Below are 6,911 nucleotides of genomic sequence, written 5' to 3' on the forward strand. Positions count from 1 at the left end.
TGTTGGTGTAGTATTGGTGTAGTGTTGGTGTAGTGTTGATTCTGTATTGGTGTAGTGTTGGTGTTGTATTGGTGTAGTATTGGTGTAGTGTTGGTGTAGTGTTGATTCTGTATTGGTGTAGTGTTGGTGTAGTGTTGAGGTAGTATTGGTGTAGTATTGCTTCTGTATTGGTGTAGTGTTGGTGTAGTATTGGTGTAGTGTTGGTTCAGTGTTGGTGTAGTATTGGTGTAGTGTTGATTCGGTATTGGTGTAGTGTTGGTTCAGTGTTGGTGTAGTATTGGTGTAGTGTTGGTTCAGTGTGGTGTAGTATTGATTCTGTATTGGTTCAGTGTTGGTGTAGTATTGGTGTAGTAGTGGTTCAGTGTTGGTGTAGTATTGGTGTAGTGTTGATTCAGTGTGGTGTAGTATTGATTCTGTATTGGTTCAGTGTTGGTGTAGTATTGGTGTAGTGTTGTGTAGTATTGGTGTAGTGTTGGTTCAGTGTTGGTCTAGTGTTGGTTCAGTGTTGGTGTAGTATTGATTCTGTATTGGTGTAGTGTTGGTGTAGTATTGATTCTGTATTGGTGTAGTGTTGGTGTAGCATTGGTGTAGTACTGGTGTAGCGTTGATTCTGTATTGGTGTAGTGTTGGTGTAGTATTGGTGTAGTAGTGGTTCAGTGTTGGTGTAGTATTGGTGTAGTGTTGATTCAGTGTGGTGTAGTATTGATTCTGTATTGGTTCAGTGTTGGTGTAGTATTGGTGTAGTGTTGTGTAGTATTGGTGTAGTGTTGGTTCAGTGTTGGTCTAGTGTTGGTTCAGTGTTGGTGTAGTATTGATTCTGCATTGGTGTAGTACTGGTGTAGTGTTGGTTGAGTGTTGGTTCAGTTTTGGTGTAGTATTTGTGTAGTGTTGGTTCAGTGTTGGTGTAGTATTGATTCTGTATTGGTTCAGTGTTGGTGTGGTATTGGTGTAGTGTTGGTGTAGTGTTGATTCTGTATTTGTGTAGTGTTGGTGTAGTACTGGTGTAGTGTTGATTCTGTATTGGTGTAGTGTTGGTGTAGTGTTGGTGTAGTACTGGTGTAGTGTTGATTCAGTGTTGGTGTAGTGTTGATTCTGTATTGGTGTAGTGTTGGTGTAGTGTTGGTGTAGTACTGGTGTAGTGTTGGTTCAGTGTTGGTGTAGTGTTGGTGTAGTATTGGTGTAGTGTTGGTTGAGTGTTGGTGTAGTGTTGGTGTAGTATTGGTGTAGTGTTGGTTGAGTGTTAGTGTAGTGTTGGTTGAGTGTTGGTGTAGTGTTGGTGTAGTAGTGGTGTAGTATTGATTCTCCATTGGTGTAGTACTGGTGTAGTGTTGGTTCAGTGTTGGTTCAGTTTTGGTGTAGTATTTGTGTAGTGTTGGTTCAGTGTTGGTGTAGTATTGATTCTGTATTGGTTCAGTGTTGGTGTTGTATTGGTGTAGTATTGGTGTAGTGTTGATTCTGTATTGGTGTAGTGTTGGTGTAGTGTTGGTGTAGTGTTGATTCTGTATTGGTGTAGTGTTGGTGTAGTGTTGGGGTAGTATTGGTGTAGTATTGATTCTGTATTGGTGTAGTGTTGGTGTAGTATTGGTGTAGTGTTGGTTCAGTGTTGGTGTAGTATTGGTGTTGTGTTGGTGTAGTGTTGATTCGGTATTGGTGTAGTGTTGGTTCAGTGTTGGTGTAGTACTGGTGTAGTGTTGGTTCAGTGTGGTGTAGTATTGATTCTGTATTGGTTCAGTGTTGGTTCAGTGTTGGTCTAGTGTTGGTTCAGTGTTGGTGTAGTATTGATTCTGTATTGGTGTAGTATTGATTCTGTATTGGTGTAGTGTTGGTGTAGCGTTGCTTCAGTGTGGTGTAGTATTGATTCTGTATTGGTTCAGTGTTGGTGTAGTATTGGTGTAGTGTTGGTGTAGTGTTGGTTCAGTGTTGGTGTAGTATTGGTGTAGTGTTGGTGTAGTATTGGTGTAGTATTGGTGTAGTGTTGTTATAGTATTGGTGTAGTATTGGTGTAGTGTTGGTTCTGTATTGGTGTAGTGTTGGTGTAGTGTTGGTTCTGTATTGGTGTAGTGTTGGTGTAGTGTTGGTTCTGTATTGGTGTAGTGTTGGTGTAGTGTTGGTGTAGTATTGGTGTAGTGTTGTTATAGTATTGGTGTAGTATTGGTGTAGTGTTGGTTCTGTATTGGTGTAGTGTTGTTATAGTATTGGTGTAGTATTGGTGTAGTGTTGGTTCTGTATTGGTGTAGTGTTGGTGTAGTGTTGTAGTGTTGGTGTGGTATTGGTGTAGTGTTGGTTCTGTATTGGTGTAGTGTTGGTGTAGTGTTGGTTCTGTATTCGTGTAGTGTTGTAGTGTTGGTGTTGTATTGTTTCTGTATTGGTGTAGTGTTCGTGTAGTATTGGTGTAGTGTTGTTATAGTATTGGTGTAGTATTGGTGTAGTGTTGGTTCTGTATTGGTGTAGTGTTCGTGTAGTGTTGTAGTGTTGGTGTGGTATTGGTGTAGTGTTGGTTCTGTATTGGTGTAGTGTTGGTGTAGTGTTGGTTCTGTATTCGTGTAGTGTTGTAGTGTTGGTGTTGTATTGTTTCTGTATTGGTGTAGTGTTCATGTAGTATTGGTGTAGTGTTGTTATAGTATTGGTGTAGTATTGGTGTAGTGTTGGTTCTGTATTGGTGTAGTGTTGGTGTAGTGTTGGTTCTGTATTGGTGTAGTGTTGGTGTAGTGTTGGTGTAGTATTGGTGTAGTATTGGTGTAGTGTTGGTTCTGTATTGGTGTAGTGTTGTTATAGTATTGGTGTAGTATTGGTGTAGTGTTGGTGTAGTGTTGTAGTGTTGGTGTGGTATTGGTGTAGTGTTGGTTCTGTATTGGTGTAGTGTTGGTGTAGTGTTGGTGTAGTGTTGGTTCTGTATTCGTGTAGTGTTGGTGTAGTGTTGGTGTTGTATTGTTTCTGTATTGGTGTAGTGTTGGTGTAGTATTGATTCTGTATTGGTGTAGTATTGGTGTAGTGTTGGTGTAGTGTTGATTCTGTATTGGTGTAGTGTTGGTGTAGTGTTGGGGTAGTATTGGTGTAGTATTGATTCTGTATTGGTGTAGTGTTGGTGTAGTATTGGTTCAGTGTTGGTGTAGTATTGGTGTAGTGTTGGTTCAGTGTTGGTGTAGTGTTGGTGTAGTGTTGGTGTTGTATTGGTGTAGTGTTGGTTCAGTGTTAATGTAGCATTGATTCTGTATTGGTGTAGTGTTCGTGTAGTGTTGGTTCAGTGTTGGTGTAGTATTGGTGTAGTGTTGGTTCATTGTTGGTATAGTGTTGGTTCAGTGTTGGTGTAGTGTTGGTTCAGTGCTGATGTAGTGTTGGTCCAGTGTTGGTGTAGTGTTGGTTCAGTGTTGGTGTAGTATTGGTTCTGTTTTGGTTCTGTATTGGTATAGTATTGGTTCTGTATTGGTCTAGTATTGGTTCTGTATTGGTCTAGTATTGTTGTAGTATTGGTCTAGTATTGGTTCTGTATTAGTGTAGTGTTGGTTCTGTATTGGTGTAGTATTGGTGTAGTGTTGGTTCTGTATTGGTGTAGTGTTGGTGTAGTGTTGGTTCTGTATTGGTTTAGTATTGGTGTAGTATTGGTCTAGTATTAGTGTAGTGTTGGTGTAGTATTGGTGTAGTGTTGTTATAGTATTGGTGTAGTGTTGGTGTAGTGTTGGTGTAGTGTTGGTTCTGTATTGGTGTAGTGTTGGTGTAGTGTTGGTGTAGTATTGGTGTAGTGTTGTTATAGTATTGGTGTAGTATTGGTGTAGTGTTGTTATAGTATTGGTGTAGTATTGGTGTAGTGTTGGTTCTGTATTGGTGTAGTGTTGGTGTAGTGTTGTAGTGCTGGTGTAGTATTGGTGTAGTGTTGGTTCTGTGTTGGTGTAGTGTTGGTTCTGTATTGGTGTAGTGTTGGTGTAGTATTGGTGTAGTGTTGTTATAGTATTGGTGTAGTATTGGTGTAGTGTTGGTTCTGTATTGGTGTAGTGTTGGTGTAGTGTTGGTTCTGTATTGGTGTAGTGTTGGTGTAGTATTGGTGTAGTGTTGTTATAGTATTGGTGTAGTGTTGGTTCTGTATTGGTGTAGTGTTGTTATAGTATTGGTGTAGTATTGGTTCTGTATTGGTGTAGTGTTGTAGTGTTGGTGTGGTATTGGTGTAGTGTTGGTTCTGTATTGGTGTAGTGTTGGTGTAGTGTTGGTTCTGTATTCGTGTAGTGTTGGTGTAGTGTTGGTGTTGTATTGTTTCTGTATTGGTGTAGTGTTGGTGAAGTGTTGGTGTAGTGTTGGTGTTGTATTGTTTCTGTATTGGTGTAGTATTGGTGTAGTATTGGTGTAGTGTTGGTGTAGTGTTGGTGTAGTGTTGGTTCTGTATTGGTGTAGTGTTGGTGTAGTATTGGTATAGTATTGGTGTAGTGTTGGTTCTGTATTGGTGTAGTGTTGGTGTAGTGTTGTAGTATTGGTGTAGTGTTGGTTCTGTATTGGTGTAGTGTTGGTGTAGTGTTGTTATAGTATTGGTGTAGTGTTGGTTCTGTATTGGTGTAGTGTTGTAGTATTGGTGTAGTGTTGGTTCTGTATTGGTGTAGTGTTGGTGTAGTGTTGTTATAGTATTGGTGTAGTGTTGGTTCTGTATTGGTGTTGTATTGTTTCTGTATTGGTGTAGTGTTGGTGTAGTGTTGTAGTATTGGTGTAGTGTTGGTTCTGTATTGGTGTAGTGTTGGTGTAGTGTTGTTATAGTATTGGTGTAGTATTGGTGTAGTGTTGGTGTAGTATTGGTATAGTATTGGTGTAGTGTTGGTTCTGTATTGGTGTAGTGTTGGTGTAGTGTTGTAGTATTGGTGTAGTGTTGGTTCTGTATTGGTGTAGTGTTGGTGTAGTGTTGTTATAGTATTGGTGTAGTGTTGGTTCTGTATTGGTGTAGTGTTGTAGTATTGGTGTAGTGTTGGTTCTGTATTGGTGTAGTGTTGGTGTAGTGTTGTTATAGTATTGGTGTAGTGTTGGTTCTGTATTGGTGTAGTGTTGGTGTAGTGTTGGTGTTGTATTGTTTCTGTATTGGTGTAGTGTTGGTGTAGTGTTGTAGTATTGGTGTAGTGTTGGTTCTGTATTGGTGTAGTGTTGGTGTAGTGTTGTTATAGTATTGGTGTAGTATTGGTGTAGTGTTGGTTCTGTATTGGTGTAGTGTTGGTGTAGTGTTGTAGTATTGGTGTAGTGTTGGTTCTGTATTGGTGTAGTGTTGGTGTAGTGTTGGTATAGTATTGGTGTAGTGTTGGTTCTGTATTGGTGTAGTGTTGGTGTAGTGTTGTAGTATTGGTGTAGTGTTGGTGTAGTGTTGTGGTATTGGTGTAGTGTTGGTGTAGTATTGGTATAGTATTGGTGTAGTGTTGGTTCTGTATTGGTGTAGTGTTGGTGTAGTGTTGTAGTATTGGTGTAGTGTTGGTTCTGTATTGGTGTAGTGTTGGTGTAGTGTTGTAGTATTGGTGTAGTGTTGGTTCTGTATTGGTGTAGTGTTGGTGTAGTGTTGGTGTAGTGTTGTTATAGTATTGGTGTAGTATTGGTGTAGTGTTGGTTCTGTATTGGTGTAGTGTTGTAGTATTGGTGTAGTGTTGGTTCTGTATTGGTGTAGTGTTGGTGTAGTGTTGGTGTTGTATTGTTTCTGTATTGGTGTAGTGTTGGTGTAGTGTTGTAGTATTGGTGTAGTGTTGGTTCTGTATTGGTGTAGTGTTGGTGTAGTGTTGTTATAGTATTGGTGTAGTATTGGTGTAGTGTTGGTTCTGTATTGGTGTAGTGTTGGTGTAGTGTTGGTGTAGTGTTGTTATAGTGTTGGTGTAGTGTTGGTGTAGTATTGTTTCTGTATTGGTGTAGTGTTGGTGTAGTGTTGGTGTAGTGTTGTAGTATTGGTGTAGTGTTGGTTCTGTATTGGTGTAGTGTTGGTGTAGTGTTGGTGTAGTATTGGTGTTGTATTGTTTCTGTATTGGTGTATTCATGAATTCACAAGCTTGCATTCAAGGCTTCCACATTGAATAAAATTTGAACACACCTAAGGTATGTTGAATTTGCTCATTGCCAGTGAGCCAGGAAAGTTTGCAAGCCAGTACTGAAAAATGCTTATGTACAGTCAGTTCTTTGGAGAAAAAAATGTTTTTTCTGTTTGTTCAGCTGGCTAAGAGTGTCGTTCAAGTCATAGATTTTGCCAGTGACTGTTCTGGATGTCACTGTAACTGTGTGTGATTATTTTCCCAGACTAATCCTGTCTGTTATAATACAAATGCATAAATGACTATCTAAATTTAATTTTTCAGCTAACGATAAATGTTTTGCAACTATGCCATACTATCAGTGTGGAATTTTTGATCTACACACTGCACTGCATCCATACTCTTCATGCATTAAACAAGTATGTTAACTCATCAGGGTCATAGTGTTACCACAGTGTGTGTCCAGTGTTTGTTCAGTGTGTGTCCAGTGTTTGTTCAGTGTGTGTCCACTGTGGGTTCATTGTGGCTTAATTGTGTGTCCAGTGTATGTCTAGTGTGTGTTCAATTTGAGTTCAGTGTGGCTTCATTGTGTGTCCAGTATGAGTTTAGTGTGGCTTCAGTGTGTGTCCAGTGTTTGTACATTATAGCTGCAGTTTGAGTACAGTGTGTGTCTAGTGCTGATGTAGTATTGGTGTAGTGTGTTGGCAGACAGCTTTATCCACTTTATCTTTCTCTCTCTCTGTCTCTCTCTTTTTTTTTATAAGACCGAGCAATAGAGTGTTAAGGGCCTTGCTCAGGGACCCAGCAGTGACAGCTTGTTGGACCTGAGATTCGAACACACAACCTTCTGATCAGTAGTCCGTCACCTTAAATACTAAGCTAGTGTAATATGGAAGCAGACTAGAAGATGATGCAGTTGTAGTTCTTCAGAATTTG

The sequence above is a fragment of the Hemibagrus wyckioides genome, linkage group LG17 (assembly GCF_019097595.1).
Source record: "Hemibagrus wyckioides isolate EC202008001 linkage group LG17, SWU_Hwy_1.0, whole genome shotgun sequence".
NCBI classification, from domain to species: domain Eukaryota; kingdom Metazoa; phylum Chordata; class Actinopteri; order Siluriformes; family Bagridae; genus Hemibagrus; species Hemibagrus wyckioides.